The 16,279-nt window shown below is 42.5% G+C and overlaps 1 pseudogene; it reads right to left on the bottom strand.

Annotated features, from left to right (window-relative positions):
- Positions 1 to 2,600: 2,600 nt before the first annotated feature.
- On the bottom strand, positions 2,601 to 7,275 carry LOC110990694 (uncharacterized; annotated as a pseudogene).
- Positions 7,276 to 16,279: the final 9,004 nt, after the last annotated feature.

Raw genomic sequence — 16,279 nt, forward strand, 5'->3', positions numbered from 1 at the left:
CTCATGCGTAAGTGCCTTCTTTCTCGGTATAGCCAAATATATCATTAGCTAAATTATTTTGCGATTCGATTCGTGGAATTTGTGAAATCTGCGTTGGAAAATTTATATTTGTGAAATTTAGGCCGTCGACTGTCGTGTAAGTCGAGGGGCGCTCGTTATTTATTTTGTATTTTGGATTTGTTTCTAACTGACGTTTGACATTGTCCGAATATAATTTTAAAGCCACTCGCAATGCCCGGCGAATGCATTCTTGATCTTCTTTATTTTGAACGTTGATGATTGCTTTCTTATCAACCAAATATTTCGGAAGTGGAATATAAGTTGCACCGACTGGATTATATTTCACCACGTTGATATAAAATGCGTCCACTTTATCAAACACCCAGTCCGAACCGCGCTGCTCGTGAGCTTCCACGTCTTCTAGATGTTGCGCGATTTGCTGATTCAACGCTTCTTTAATTTTAAAACGAATCTTGATGGCCGTTTGTAATTTGTACGAGCCAATTTCCTTAAACTCGGCAAGTGCTTTGTCTTCGATATACTTTTCTGTAAAAATAAAAAAAATGAATTAGGTCGTCGGCAGAGAAATTTGGCATCAATTTCTGTAATTGTCCCTGAAGCGTCTAATTCTACGGATGTCTTCTTCTTCAATCGCCTGTGGCTTAATGTACGCTTTAATAGCGGTAATCAGGTCCGTTTGCAATATTTTTCCTTTTACGCCCGTAAATTCTATGTTGTTGTCTTGAGCTATTTTTAAAGGCTGGTGGTATGATTTCCGTGTGAGATTTTTTAAATTGTCGTTGACTCTCTTGAACCGCTTTTATGAGCTCCGACTTTGTGTGTTGTTTGCAATGTGGCGCCGGTAACTAATGGAATGTTCAAGATGTATTTTTGCGTTGGGGAGATGTCAATTATATATAACAGGTTTTGCCCTTACCCAACGTATATTATTAAGCACTGTATGCTCAGTGCTTGTCCGAGAGCTCGTGAAAAAAACCTCATAAGCTTACTCGGGTGGGACTCGAACCCACGACCTCCTGCTTACTAGTGCAGATGTCTTAACCACTCGACCACCGAGCTTGCTGGGGTCGGCTGACGGGTCCGAATCAAATGAAGCAGCGGGTACCGCGAACTGTTTTCAAGATATATTTTTGCGTTGGGGAGATGTCAATTATATATAACAGGTTTTGCCTTTACCCAACGTATATCAATAAGCATTGAGTGCTCAGTGCTTGTCCGAGAGCTCGTGAAAAAAACCTCATAAGCTTACTCGGGTGGGACTCGAACCCACGACCTCCTGCTTACGAGTGGTTAAGACATCTGCACAAGTAAGCAGGAGGTCGTGGGTTCGAATCCCACCCGAGTAAGCTTATGAGGTTTTTTTCACGAGCTCTCGGACAAGCACTGAGCATACAGTGCTTATTAATATACGTTGTGTAAGGGCAAAACCTGTTACATGTATTGGAATGTTATACTGTTCAACATAGTCAACAATAAAGATTTTTTCAATCGCCTAAAGTCCGAATGGGAACCCCAAACTGGCATTTGGATGGATTGGTAATGATGCCGTACTCTGAAAGTCTGGTGAAGAGCAGACGAAGGTGCGTAAGGTGATCTTCATCTGTTTCACTTGCCACAAGAATGTCATCGATATACGTGTAGACGAAGGGCAAATTGTGCGTAACCATGTCGATGAATCGTCTGCGCTGCGTTGGGTAGACCAAATGGCATACAGCGGAAGTGGAAAAGGCCAAAAGGAGTTGTGATGGCAGTTTTATGGATGTCCGTAGGATGCACAGGAATTTGGTGATAAGCGCGTACCAAGTCTATCTTTGAGAACACACGATTACCTTCCACAAGTTGGCGGTGAAGTCATTTAAATGGGGAATTGGTTAGCGATCAGGAACTGTCACTCTGGTGAGGGCACGATGGTAATCATACGGCCTCCAATCGCCAGAGGTCTTAGGAACCATATGCAATGGTGATGGCCAAGCACTTCAATAATGCCGAGGTCAAGCATGTGATTGAACTCATCTTTGGCGGCATTGAGTTTGTCGGGAGCAAGGCAACGTGGGTGGGATGAAACTGGGGGCCCGTTGGTGACGATGTGGTGGGTTATTGAATATTTCATTTCCCTGTTTCACTTCAGGGAAATGACTGGTGAGTGTCTCGTAGAGAGATGCCCTCGGCGTAACAATGGCCGGGCCAATGGGCGTGGTGTTCGACTGAATTCCTGCTACAGTGAGGCTTGTGGTTGTGTCATAGAGTTTGCGGCGTTGAACATCGACAAGCAGTCCAAAGTGTTGGAGAAAATCTGCTCCAATTATTGGGTGAGGAAGGTCAGCAATGATGAAAACCCAGCGAAATACCCGACGCAAACCGATATCTATTGTAATTGACTTCTCACCATGTGTGTTGATGGGAGATTTATTTACCGCCTGAAGATTAGCTGATGAAGACTGAGGCCGGCATTTATGCTTGGCCTAGGGGGCACAACACTCACTTCGGCTCCTGTATCCACAAGAAACCGAACCCCAGTCTTTCGATCGCTGACAAAGAATAGGCGACTTTTGGTATTGGTGCCGGGGGACTTGTCGCCTTTAGTCGCTGGCATCGGAGTTTCCCTGCTGCTGATCTTGACGGGGTTTGTAGCTGCATGGGGAAACACATCGCTTTGCATCGGTGCCGTAACGCCAATGGTACCGGCAGTCTTTGCCGGCATGTGATGGGCTGCGACCACGAGAGGACGAGCGAGGTCTGGATGGAGTTGAGTCCCGTGTCCTTCGCCTGCCTCGTTGTTGGCTCATGAGTTGGCTTGTGAGAGCATTTACCTGTTGTGTTAGCTCATCAACTTTGGCTTGTAGGGTTTGCGTTTGTAGTGATGGCTGACCGCTTGGTGGCACTGCAGGTGACACTGCGCTAACAGTGTGAGTTCGATGGGGGATGGACACTTCTATTATTTTGTCTGCCAGTTCGGCCAGCTGCTGAATGGGCGTCATCTGCGATGTTGATGCCAAGATGAATTGAGCGTTTGCTGGCAGTCGTTGAAGGAAGAGTTGCTTCAGGATTTTCTCCTCCAGCGTGTTTTCTCCAAGCAGCTGTTTCATTCGACGCCACAGTTGAGTTGGCTTGCGGTCTCCCAGCTCCTCGGCGATGAGGAGTTGATGCAGTCTCTTTTGCTCAGATATGGAAGTCCGGCGAATAACCTCCGCCTTGAGGTGGTCATAGCGGTCTTGGTCGGGAGGTGCAATCAGTATATCGCGCACCTCTTGTGCCTCTTCGGGCGGCAGCAACCCAATAACATACGCCAACTTCGTGTCCTGCATAATTATCTTTCTCGTGGGGAATTGCGCCTCCACTTGTGCGAACCATTGGGCCAAAATGGCGATAGTTTCATGTTCACTGCAGATACAGGCAACGGGGCCGTTGGTTGAGAGGTTGAAGGTGAACCTCCCATCTCTGGAATTGAGATCACCGGTAGTATCAAGCATGATCGCAACGACGTTGATACTGATAACGCTGGACGATCACGTCTGGGTCACCAGTTTAGAGGACTCAGCTCAGTTCTACTTGGCTGACTTACTACAATTTATTTCGATATGCAAAGGAAAATACGGATGTGCACACTACGATGTCTATACTAAGAGTGGCTAGTCAAAGGAGGGTGTCCAATATTTGAAAGGTTACTGTGAGGGCAATAAGTTACAATATATATTAGATCAAGGAACTGAAGAAATATTTACGATAATGAGTTGGGCCTCTTGAAATTAGAGTGACCTCTGTAAGAGACAGTTAATGGGGTTTATGACTTTGACCTGAACTTGTGACCTGTTTACTGGTCATGGTCAGGTGATGGTACATGTACATACATCTACTGTGCACTACACACTTTAACGATGCCGTCAAAACTTTTAAAATGGAGACGCATACTTTTTACTTGATCGAAAGTGAGCAGACGTTTAAATTTAGAAAATCAAATCAATAATCTTAAGGGCAATAAAAAGATCAAAGTCAGAAAAGTAAGCTTTCACCCGGAATATTTCAACATTACAAAATCCACCGAAATTGAATGGCAAACTCAAGTCGAAGAAGTCCGGCTGAAAGGGGAGCCGAAGGAGTTAGATCAAAGTGAGCGGCTGTCTCACCAACACCAGATGCAACAATCAACAAGGATGTTGTAGAATCACTTGAACTAACAGTGCCGTTCTCAGAATTAGACACAGATACTCTGGTTTTGCTTTATGACGTAATAAGAGATTATATTCGGGCTGACGAGGCTGGGAATTTAGCAGAATTTAACGACAGAGTTAATCAAAATATAAGTGACCTCGACAATCAAATAAAAACGTTAACAAATCAACGTTCAAGATTAGGAGCATCAGATAAAGAGAAAAAATTACGCAAGTTTATCTAATACTTTTATCCCAAGGCTAAGTTGATATCTATCAAAAAGCCCGTCACATCGCTTTAGAATTTATTCAAGAGGGATTTTTAGGCGACGACAACGAAGAAAGAACGAGAACCGTCAGACCAGCTCAAACCGCAACCAGACCCATTCTTTTAGTTACGGCTTCTGGTTGTGGTTTTTTAAACGCGTATAAAATAAAATGGAGACGCAATCTTTTTATTTTTTGCCGTTTAAATTGAAACACGAGATCAATAACACAAAAGGTGACAAAGTCGTTAGAGTGAAAAATATACAGTTTGAAGCCGAGTATTTCAACATTACAAAATCTACCGAAATCGAGTGGGAGACAAGCTTAGACGCTAGGGCTGCTTCATTCCTTGGTTTAGAATTCCTACTTAGAAATAGTTAGAGCTACCAAAGAGAAATCCTTACGTGCACCTGAAAGAGGTGTTTTGGCAGAAAAAATTATGTTTGTTGTTCTTGAAATGGAGAAGCTTGAAACAACAGATTCATTTTATAGCCACACAACCAAATGGAGAGCAGACTATAAGTGAATGAAAAGAAGGTGTCTAATTTGTTAAACCTACCCAAAGTCAAACTTTTACCCAACGTCATTTATGAAGACGAGTATGATTTAAACCCCTTGGAATTTGTGTTTATTCGTTGTAAACAGTTGAATATAAACACCAACTTTTATAACGGGCAATCTTCGGACTTGCTGGACGTGATACCTTGGCTACTGCACCCGGCAATGAAACGCCTAAACGTTAATAGACAAAAACATTGACGAATTGAACTTTTCGTTAAAAAAAACGAGCGAGGTCAACTGGTAAGCAACAAAGGTGATGAAAGTTTACTTGAGCTAGACATTTTTAAAAACGCGTATATAATCAAAAAGAAATGGCAACAAACGTTCAACCAAAGATATACCCTACGTTAGAATTACTAGACAGACCGTCAAAAGCCACTGAAGCGACAGAAACTAAAACCTACCGCCTTCAAAAAACTGAAGACATCGCGGCCAGATTTTACGGGAGGGCGACGCCAGAGAAACTTCTTACAAAGAGATCAAACGGTTATTAACTGCGCACAATTACGTGGAATACGGTGTAGAAGCAATAGGATCTATGTCAGCCGCTATAGGAATCCCTGCTATTTTGGGAGTTATTACCGGACCCATTGGACTTGTGATGGAAGGTCTCGCCATCGGTGCATTTGGAGCTTGCGCCATGTTAAAGTACGCCTCCCGCAGATTGTCTCACAAAAACAAAAAATACGATCAATCCGCGTGCCTGCAGCTGCCAAGCTAAACACCATCGATCGAAGATGGTGATATTTCCCAAGAAGAATTTGTCTTGATTTTGTCTGAATTGAAAAAGTTTAACGAAACGAAAGAAAAGATTAGGTCACACACGACGACCAAGATGCAAGAAGCTAAAACGATGGACAAAGCCAAATTTGACCGTCAAGTGCAAACCAAAGCTGAGACCCTAACCAACGAAAGGCGGCAGTTTTAAAGGAAGACCTTATGAAAAACTTGGCGAATAACTTTGTACAAGTCTGCCAGGTTTTTGGAAGATCAACCACCCGCTTTAATACCAAAATATCATGAAAGAAGTAGAACCCACAGCGCCTTCTTTTTAAAATCAGTTTATTTTTGAATCATTTTCTTTTTAAATCAGTTTATTATAAAGTAAAAAGTAAAAGATGGAAGACAATTTCACTCAATTATCAATTGTAGTCAATAAAGATAACTGGTTTTCAGCCGTGTTACCAAATTAAACTTCAAGGAATAAACTACGTCTGTACTTTCGTCTGTACAGACGGAGGAAGCCGTCAACCCTTGGACAACCGACCCGATATCATTTTACCAAAATCAGTTTAATTTCGCGGTCTGTTGTGCAACGACGGCATGCGGGTAGGTTTCGACCTTTTATCGGATTTGAACCCATACGTCTGCTTTATTTACTGTCCACATGTATTACACAGTGAGAAAGATCTTTTACAACTGCGCGATGCCTGTCCTGAGCGACGACATCTTCAACGCGTTGCACAACAATTACGACCATCGGAAGTTCACAGACATTTGCCAACTGTTTAAAGTCGATCCGAGTAAATCTTACAAAAAAAATCGCGACAATCAAACAGATTGGGTGCAGCTTTTTATAAAGCGGGCAAAGCCGGTGCTTTTGTGTTAAGTATAGATGAAATTGCAGCTTGTAGAAAATATGCGGCAAGCTCTGTTGAATCGCAATCTAACGAAAAGGAACGAAAAATAGAGCAAAGTACAGGAACAAAGTTAGTCCCGGGTTGTTTAGTTTTTAGTAGTCGATTACTAAGCATGGCGTAACCCATGGAAATTGCTGAAACCACTGCGCCGTGGTAGATCGTGTTGGTGATCCCGTTTATGTTGATGTTTGCGTTACTCATTCTAATTATGCACCGTTTGTTTTTAAAACTACTCATTGTCTAGGATTTCTTAGTCTGTGGATGCTTGAGAGGTTGCTGTGGCTCGGACCGGTTGTAAGTTGCTTGAGCAGCAAGATTCTTTTTCAGAAACAAAAATATCGCGATTCCTCCGACTACCAAACCACTCAAAATCAAGTTCCTATTTTCGGTGTAAAGGTTCTCCAAGTTGAACTTACTTCCCCACTTTACCTCGGGTTCGGAATCTGCGATTTTCATTTTCGCCAGCTGTTGTTTCATCTTCTTATGTTCTGCCAGGCGTTTACCTTGTTCGACTCGTTTAGGATTTTTACTCTTGATGACCGTTTGCTTTTGGCTCTTGGCGGACTGTTGGCAGGAGCCGATGCTTGAGCAGTAGGCTTCTCTTCCGTTTCCATCTTCTTTTGTTCTCCCGTTTCCATCTTCTTTTTTATTAGACTGATTTTTGTTAATGGCCGAATGTTTGGTCATTATTAAGGTTGCTACTAAAGGCGATAGGTACAACCCGTACTTGTAACACAGCTCACTAAAAAATGCCCCGTTGTTTAACTAATGATGGGGTCGTTGTTTAAATCTGTAGTCAGATCTTTTTCAGAGTTCAAATCCACGTTGAAACCCAAAAAATCTATAGGAGTAGCTATTCCTTAAAGTCTAGCGTACAAGCCCAAAATGGAGTTGCCCAGAGTTTTAACGATTTCTTTGCTGAATTTTACCTCGTACAAGTTTTTCCTGTTCTGCCGGGGTAAGTGACTTGATCTCTTTTACAGAGTACTCTTTGCCTGGATATTTTTTGGAATCGCCCGATGCTACTACTGAACAGAGTCTGTTTTTGACGTTTGGTTTAGGTTCTGTGGTTTGTGCGGTTTCTGTTTTAACTTTTGAAGCGCTGAGGATGCTTTTAATATCGTCCATTCTAATATATACGTTTTAAAGTTGTTAAACGTTTGCTTGACGCGTAAGTACTCGTAGGTGTAATAGGTCAGGTTAACTGCGATAACTAGCACGATAGGTACTTGAATGTATTGTAACATGTCTTTAAATTACCTAAAACAAAATATAAAAATTGGTGCAACCAGACTATAACAGCCCAGTTACACCAAATTTAAACAAACCTTTAGCAAACGACAAGTAAGTTATTTTGGCTCATCAGTTGATTTAAATTTGTTTTCAACCAGCTTATCAGACTTCTTTTTACTATTATAACTGTAGCAGCAAAGCACACAGTTTGGTTTAATATGACCTAAAGAATTGTCTGGTAGTTGCTCAATGGTGCACAAGTCTGATTTTTTCTCCAAAAGCTGCATTTTAACTTTACAGTCTTCATAAAAGCAGTGTTCGTAATCTTCAGTTAAACCACGGCAAAAATTCGTGTCTATGAAATTGTCAGGATCGAATCTGTTGTACTTCTTGTCGTTTCGGCGACAGCTGTAGATCCAATCGCGAATTCTAATTTCAATGAGATCATTGCAAGGTTTAAATGTATTTCTTCGTTTCATATGCTTACGAATTCCTGCGCCACCGTACTCAATACATCGATGCTTCTGCCGGCCATGAGGACACTTATTATTTATTAAGTACTCCCTCGTCCCATCAATACATTGGTTACAACCGAGATTTATGTCATCAGTTGATCTAACTCTAAAGTCTTTCTGCTTTTCACATATTTTGCAAATTTTAGTTTCCATCTCTATTTTTTATGTGTGTAAATAAAAAATTTGTCATTTTTACTGGAGCAAGTAAGATACAGGCGGCTCCGTCATTAAAACCAATTTACTGAATTGACGCCGCATAAATGCTGTTTAATTAATTCTCTTTCACCGTCGGCACAACGTTGTTCTTGTCCAAGCACTGGTCAAACGAATTTCGGTCCTCGCAATGAAACAAAGCCACCCAAGCCATATTCTCGCGATATTCGTTTTGTACCGAATTTTACTTTTGACTCGACAGGCAACAAGAAGGCAAGTCATGTCTGCCACTGAAAGCCATTTTAGTTAGAGCGCAAGTGTTATTTCGTTTGAACTTTTTACGATATTTGATAAATTGATCGGCTGAGCAATCGTCCAGAATAAACAACGTATTTACACCGTCAAACGCCTTTTGGTAAAGCTGTAACGCTTCGTCGAGTTCTAACTTCTCTCGATCCAAGTCACATAGATACACGTTTCCGTCTGTATATATCCACAGCCGGTCCAAATAAGTCTTGTTTTTAAATAGGGTCGGATAAATTATTACGATCGCTTCAAATGCAAATTTATACTCTGCTTCTAAAAGATCAAAGATCCATTGTGTTTTCCGCTACCTGTTTTACCCACTATTAGAGCGCAGTGAGGTCTCTTGTACATGCTAGCACTCGAGACTCCTACCCTGACTCCTACTCTGGCTCATACCTTTTACTTAAACTGGCTTTTAAAAACCAGACTTTTAACTTAAACCCGTTTTAATAAACCAAGCTTTTAAAATTTCCGTCTTCCACAGTCAATTGCGCGTCCATCACCAAAATACGTACATTGTCAACGGGCCAGCGGTTTCCGCCTCTCTTTCCATTTGAATCGATATGTCACCAACCCCACCCAATGGCCTACCAGACCCGTGTGCTGAATTGTCGTTCAAACTTCTTAGATCTAGCCAGAGACCGTATTTGTCTTTCAAATAACAGGCCATGTCAACGCCCGTCAAGTTTAAATCTTTCACGAACGCTCGACCCGACTCGGTATCTGAATCCTCGAAGTACTTGCGAATTTCGGTTAAGTGCTGATACTCAAAATAATCCTGGAGAGTACGGTTGATTCGGCTTACTTTCGACCGTGACGACAGTTTTCGTAATGTGCCAATTGTAAAATCGTTGGGGATTTTTAAAACGCCCAGATCTTCGAACAGGATCAAGACGCCTTTCAAACTTTTAATCGACTGATCTATACTAATGTTCCATAGCGTATCAGCGTATTAACCACTTGCTTCTTCCACGACTGAATCCTATCAAACAGGTAGTAGACGGAGCCTTTGTGATTTTGCAGCAAACTTTGTGCCAAATCGCGATTGGTGACTACCCCGTCCTGTAGGGTCAAAACCGAGATGCTGTACTTTGCGGTCGTGACCGTTAGAAATCAATTCGTAGGTTAGAGGTTCTTTGAAATCCGTGGGGTAAAATGGATCGTGACCCATCAACAGAGGCACGTCCAACGGAATCTGTTCTTAAAAGCGTCGCGATTGCTATGTCTTTACCGTCGTTTGCCCCTTCACTACCGTCGGCTGCTCCCAAACGCAACTTTGCCACGTTTTCCCTTTCTAGACCAAAGTAAGCCATGTTTTTAGTATGTGTCAGGGGCAGCCAATTATCTATAAGTTATGAAATACGTCCGCGTCTCGGTAGCTCACGATTTTTATGCCTTGCAAGTTAACGTTGAGTTCGGAAACTAAGTTACGGGCAACGTTGTTATACACGGTTCGATTATTGTCAGATGCTCAGTATAGATCCAACTTGAACGCCAGTTTTGCGGTACAGGGCACTGCAACGTCGTCCACGCCCAATGCGGGAAATTTGACGATTAGCGTGTGACCTGCTGCGATTGTGCTCGGATTATGTGTAAAGGTAACTTCGCATCTTTTGCCTTTAATTGCTCGTGGAACTTTTAGCCTGCTGCTTGGGTTCAATTCTTTAGTGTATTGCTGTGACATTTTCTTATTATATACGATTTTATAATAGACTGTTTTATATCTTCGAGCATTTATAATTTAAAATAATGTAAAAATCTTAAACAAGAAAAGTTTTGTGCCTTATTTCTGCTTGTAACTCTTGAATCTCTAAAAGCATGCCATACTTGAGATCCACGTCGGCTCGCACGTTGCAAAGCATGCCCTCTATGTTTGTTTGATCGGCTTGAATTTCTGCCCACTGCTCTTTGATTTCAAGATCCATGTTTTAAATGAAAACGTTTTTAATTTAAAGGTTTTTTAAAAGCCTGTATTTTAAAAATTGCGAGCGCTGTAATAATGGTAGGAGGAGCCATAGGCAACGCATCGGCATTTACAGGCTCAGATTTAGCTTTGGAACAACTGGCACAAGCCAACCAAACTTGTGAAAAATCGCATGCACATGTTGGACTTTTTAAACGAACGTATGAGGCAAGAACGTGCGAGTCAACACGAATTTACAGAAGTGAGCTTATTCAGACCGGTAAAAAGAGTGTTACCATTGCCTCCGGAGCCCAAGTTGTCCGATTTTCACGTGCCTTCGGAAGATCAGAAAGTTTGCGAGTTGGTTTGGATCTTGGGAGGAACTGCGTTGGGTGGATTCTTGGCTTATCGGTTTAGTTAAGTTTAGTTAGGTTTTGCTTAAGTTAGTTTTTTAACTAACTTTAAAAAAAGCTTCAAAACTATGGATAAAGTAAAGGATGAATCAGAGGACAAAGAATTTTCTGAATTTTTACAGCCCCCAAGGCTACTGGAAAGGTGAAAGCGCCGTCGACCACTTGCATCAAAAAAATGGGTGCAGACAAGTCAGCTTTGAGATCGTGGTTAAAAAAAAAAACCAATCTGGCAAATTTATCTGCCCGCCCCAAATTACGTACCCAGGCCGACGTCGCTGCAATCGGTTTTTTTTAAAACCAAATGAGGTGCACCAATTGGACGTTTTATACTTGCCTTGGGATCGATTTCAAAAAGGTTCGAGGGGGATCTAGGTACAAAGAGGCCGAGCCGTTGACGAGTAAAACGGCCGAACAGGCGTTAGAAGCCGTAAAACGAATTTACAAAAGGTCACCTTTGACTTGGCCCCGGTTCATCAAGGTGGACTCGGGATCAGATTTAAAGGTGAATTAAAAAAGTTGTTTAACAAACACGACGTCGAGATTCAAGTGGGCAAACTGAGTGTTCATCGGTCGCAGGGGATCGTCGAACGGTTTAATAGGACTTTGGCCGAAAGGCTCTTTGGTCATCAATATGCGCAAAAAATGTTAAACGTCGGCGAACGTAACGTAGAATGGGTGAAACGTCTGCCCCAAGTAATAAAATTGCTCAATGAGGAAAAGACTAGGTTGATTGGGAAAGAACCCAAGGAAGCAGTCAAGTTAGACCGAGTGAGACAGACACCTGCTGCGACCCCAAGAGGCTCCCAAGAAGAACTTCCTTCGGATGCGGTCGTTAGGTTTATATATTAACCGGGTGAACAAGAAGGTGACACTGTCAAAAGGGCGACAGATCTGGTCTGGTCCGTGGACGTTTACCAAATTGAGCCATACGAGCCAGTTTAAACGGGTCCGGGGTAAGAGGGTGAAAACGGGCCCACTTTGTACTATCTGCTTGAGGGGCCCAAACGTTGTTTTGTCAGAGAAGAACTTCAAGTGATAGCCGAGGACACTGAGTTGCCACCTTCTCGAATAGTTTGATAATGCCCGTAAGCTAAAGTGTCCACTCCGTTTTGTAACAGGTAACGTTTTATGTCCAAGGTTGACAGACACAGTTTATTTTGCGTGACTGTGTACAACAGATGTTTGTCCAATCTGAACAGTTACTGCTTAAAAAGTATTGTTTTCGTTTAAATAAGAACCTTTTATGAGCCTCGTGTTTTTGTGTTACTACTTTAGAAACTCCTTCCGCCTTTTTCAAATTTTCTTGCTCCGTTAAAATGGAGTACATTTTTGCCCGGGCGGGAAGTCAAAGTATATGACCGGGCGGGTAGTTGCTCAAATCGAATTGGTCACGCTTTTTACGTAAGTAATTGGTTAAATCGTCGGTTTGAATCTAACTAATAGGCTGTCTCAGTGTACAAGAGACAGACGTCCGAGCCAAAGTCCGCTTTCAACGTGTTGTGGTAGTAGTCGTAAATTAACGTTTTGGATAGATCTAACGCGCTTACGCCGCAGTAAATGGGCTTATTCACCTTTTTTGCGGTATATTTCGACAAATGCGAGATCACATTCTTTGAACGGTGTAGTCGTTTCATAATGTGGTTTAGAAGTTAAACGCTTGTACCGATCGGAGTCTTGTAGGTCTCTCAGCAGGTGCCCGTTGATGTGGTACCTCACGTTTTCCATCGTTTTACCAAATACCGAATTATATTAACTTGAATTATATTAACTTGGCTAATTTTTTGCAACTCTGTATTTCTGTCGATGTAACTCTTCATCCAAGGTGCCTGTTGAAAAGACATTACGTGGTGAACCTCTTTTAGTTCTAAACCGAGTTCTAGGTACTTTTGCAACGTGCGGTAGTTAACCACGTATATGTGTTTGGTGCCCAAAGTCGCCACCAGCTTGTACATGGAAGTAACTCTTTCTCCGCTCTGAATCAAGTTACTTTGGTAATCTGAAAGCCATTTGTTTGACACTAATAAGTTTTCGGGTGCTAGTTGGAAGTCGTTTTGTAAGTCGTGTAAGTGTTTCGGGTAATCCAAGGTGACGTCGAACACGTAACCCTTTAAAATCCTGGAAAAAAACCCCAAAATAAACTCTGGAGTAAACTTGGTCGTGTCTTGAACCCATTGAAAGTTTCGGACGGGTGACGGCCGACTCATTGTTCACCCGTATAAGTTATTTGCGTCCAGGTACATGATGTAAGACTTCAGCTTGTCGGGGTCGTAATCTTTTAAATCTGGATTATTAGCTTTTGTGTAGCGTTTTGCCCCGCAACTCGAGATGCCGCCTCTTTTGGCCCTTTCGAAAAATAGGTGCTTGTATATGTCTTTCGAAGGTTCGAGTTCCACGCTAGAGTGTTTTAACAGCGTATCCTGCGATAGCCCCGGTGATGTGAAGTAGTTGGCGGGGTCTAAACCGTAGTTCTTTTTACAGACTTTACGAAAGTTTTCAAACACGCCAGCTAAAAGCAAACAAGTATCCGATTCGACGTAGAGATCGTGGTAGTCGCCGAGATTTTGACAGCCAAACGCTTGCCACACGTTTCGAGCTCTTACGTGTTCTTTTTCTGTAACAGACGACTGCTTCAACGAGCTATAAAAAGCGGCTTGAGGAGGCAGTTTAATTTCTTCGAATCGATCAAATGAGTCGATTTATTCGTAAGGGTAAATATCTTTCTCTCAAAGCAGATCCGTGTTATCTGGGAACCTTTGGCGTAGCAGGTTAAAATCTCCCGAAGAACAATTTTTAATCAGTCGATCTAACGAAGCACCCATGAAATAAAACGAGTCTAGGAATCTAAGCTGGTTAAAAGAAAACGAATGTAATTCTGGGTGTTTTTGGCAATGACTTTAATTTCACTTCCATTGAACGCTCGAGCTCCTTGCATGATTAGATGCGCGTCGTACTTCTCCAAGTGGTGCAGCACGACAGGAACAGGCGTTTGATTAGGCATTACTCTTAACTTGAGACTGTAATAGGCGTGTGCAGGACCTCGATACTTGCCCGTTACGTGACAATGTTCTCTGACTTTTCTAAACTTGTTAATGGGTTTCTCGCAGCTCATACAAATGTATTCTCTGAAACCACAGTCGTTTCAGAAACTAAAAGACGTCTTTTCGCGTTTAGTTTTTTTTTCGTCCGGGATTGGGCATTGACACTGGGATTCCTTAGTTTGGTAAATAGGGCTTTCGCAGATCCAGCATACGTTGGATTTGTCGTGAAGTTTCTGTAGCTTGGGCGACCAGGTACGGGGCTTTGAATCGGCAAATGTTTGGTTAATCGTGTAAACTTCTCTCAGTAGCGATTCTACAAAATGAACGGCTGCATCTTGACCTCTGTACGTTTTGCGACTGGTACATACGCCGTCACATCTAACGACCACGTAAGAGTAGCCATAGGGTTTATGGTGTTGTACCTTGACCGTGTTTAATAGTTCTGGTGGGAGACGCTCTAAAACATGACAAACGGAGCGTCTTGCTTATTCTTATAGTTTTCAAACTTGAGAATGTTTTGGTCCTTTCCGGGTAACTCTACTTTGGAAGGTGCTGTGTCCATTCCTTGACAGTCTTCTTTGTGTTTGCCGAATCTTTGTTCAGTTTCAAAGTGAGATACGCAGTTAAAACCCCAGTATGATTTGCTGTCGTGTTTGTTGACGTCACCCATTAACCGAGAAAAGTTCTTAATCCAACAGTAGTGACCTGTTTCACCTCGGTTAAAGTAAAGTAAGTTGATCAGTTCACCTATGTATTTAGTTTTGTAAAGTATTGTGGCGGGCATCCCCGGGGCCTACCCTGAGTTGATGGGATCAAACCAAGCACTATTAGTGGCAGAGTCGATCTTCCCAACCTAAGGCTTTTCCCCAGACGAGAGACCACACAGAGCGACCTCAAGGCAAAGGGTGCGGGACCGTTTTGGAGGAAATATACCGCCGATTGTGACCGATGTTTATTAGTCTCTGTTGAATTACACAGTCAACCTGTAAAGAAAGTAATCCTTGACAGAAGAACTGTCGGTACAGGACGTTCAATTTATTCAACAATAATCAACACAAATCAACAAATGAAATGTACAGTGAAGTGATTGGGAGATTGGTTTGGTTGCTTGTGTACTTACGTAATTGGATTGAGCACTAATTTAGCGTAGGGCCGCAGCAGCAATACGCCAATGCATCAACTATGCACCGTGCGCATCAGCCATTCACTGTGCATCAACCACACACAGCGCATCCACAAAGTCACACTGCGTCAGCAATGCACCACTGCATATAAGCAACGCACCACTGTGTAAACAATGCACACCGCTGTGTAAACCATGCACACTACATGCACTGCATGAACAATGCTCACCGCGTCAGCAACGTACAACTTGTACAACTTCGTACGAGCTTCACCTAACGTGAATGCGAGCCAGCGTCAGCAACGTACAGCTCTCACAGCTTTGTACTTGCAACGCGTCAGCTACACACACTAGTCAGCCACGTACAGTCTATACAATCACGTACTTGCAACGCATCAGCACCACGCAACACTTCGCACAGCGCTGACAATGCTTTAGCTCCGTGCCAACTCACCAACTTCACTCTGCGAAGTCCAACAAGCAACCAACTATAATGCGATCGCAGCGCTCACTGCAGTAGCACGACCATGTGCACACAGCGCGCTACGCTATGCCTAGCCAGCACACGTTACCAAGTCACTAGCCAATCAGGTACGTGCACTGCAACTCATTAATAAAATTAGACTAGCTTTAGTCCTATACACTTTCCGTCACAAAGGCCCGAGCATGGCGGGGTATGTCCCCATACACCACAAGCCATAACAATTAAATAAGGAAAGTGTGTCTTCAACTTATAACTCTTCTAAAACTCATAGAAGATTCATTGGGTCTTATACAAAGTATAACTCATTAGACATTCACAAGATCTTATACACATTCTAAGGGGAAAAAGAACACCTAATTTTGCCTTATTAAATATGCGCAAAACTTTCCTACGCAATGCAACGGGCACAAGAACACCAAAATTTACCCAATTTAATATGCACAAGACTTCACCAAAATTTCAAGGCACCTAATT

Source organism: Acanthaster planci, linkage group LG15 (genome assembly GCF_054643075.1).
Source record: "Acanthaster planci isolate LZ-2023a linkage group LG15, COTS_SCS, whole genome shotgun sequence".
Taxonomy (NCBI): Eukaryota; Metazoa; Echinodermata; class Asteroidea; order Valvatida; family Acanthasteridae; genus Acanthaster; species Acanthaster planci.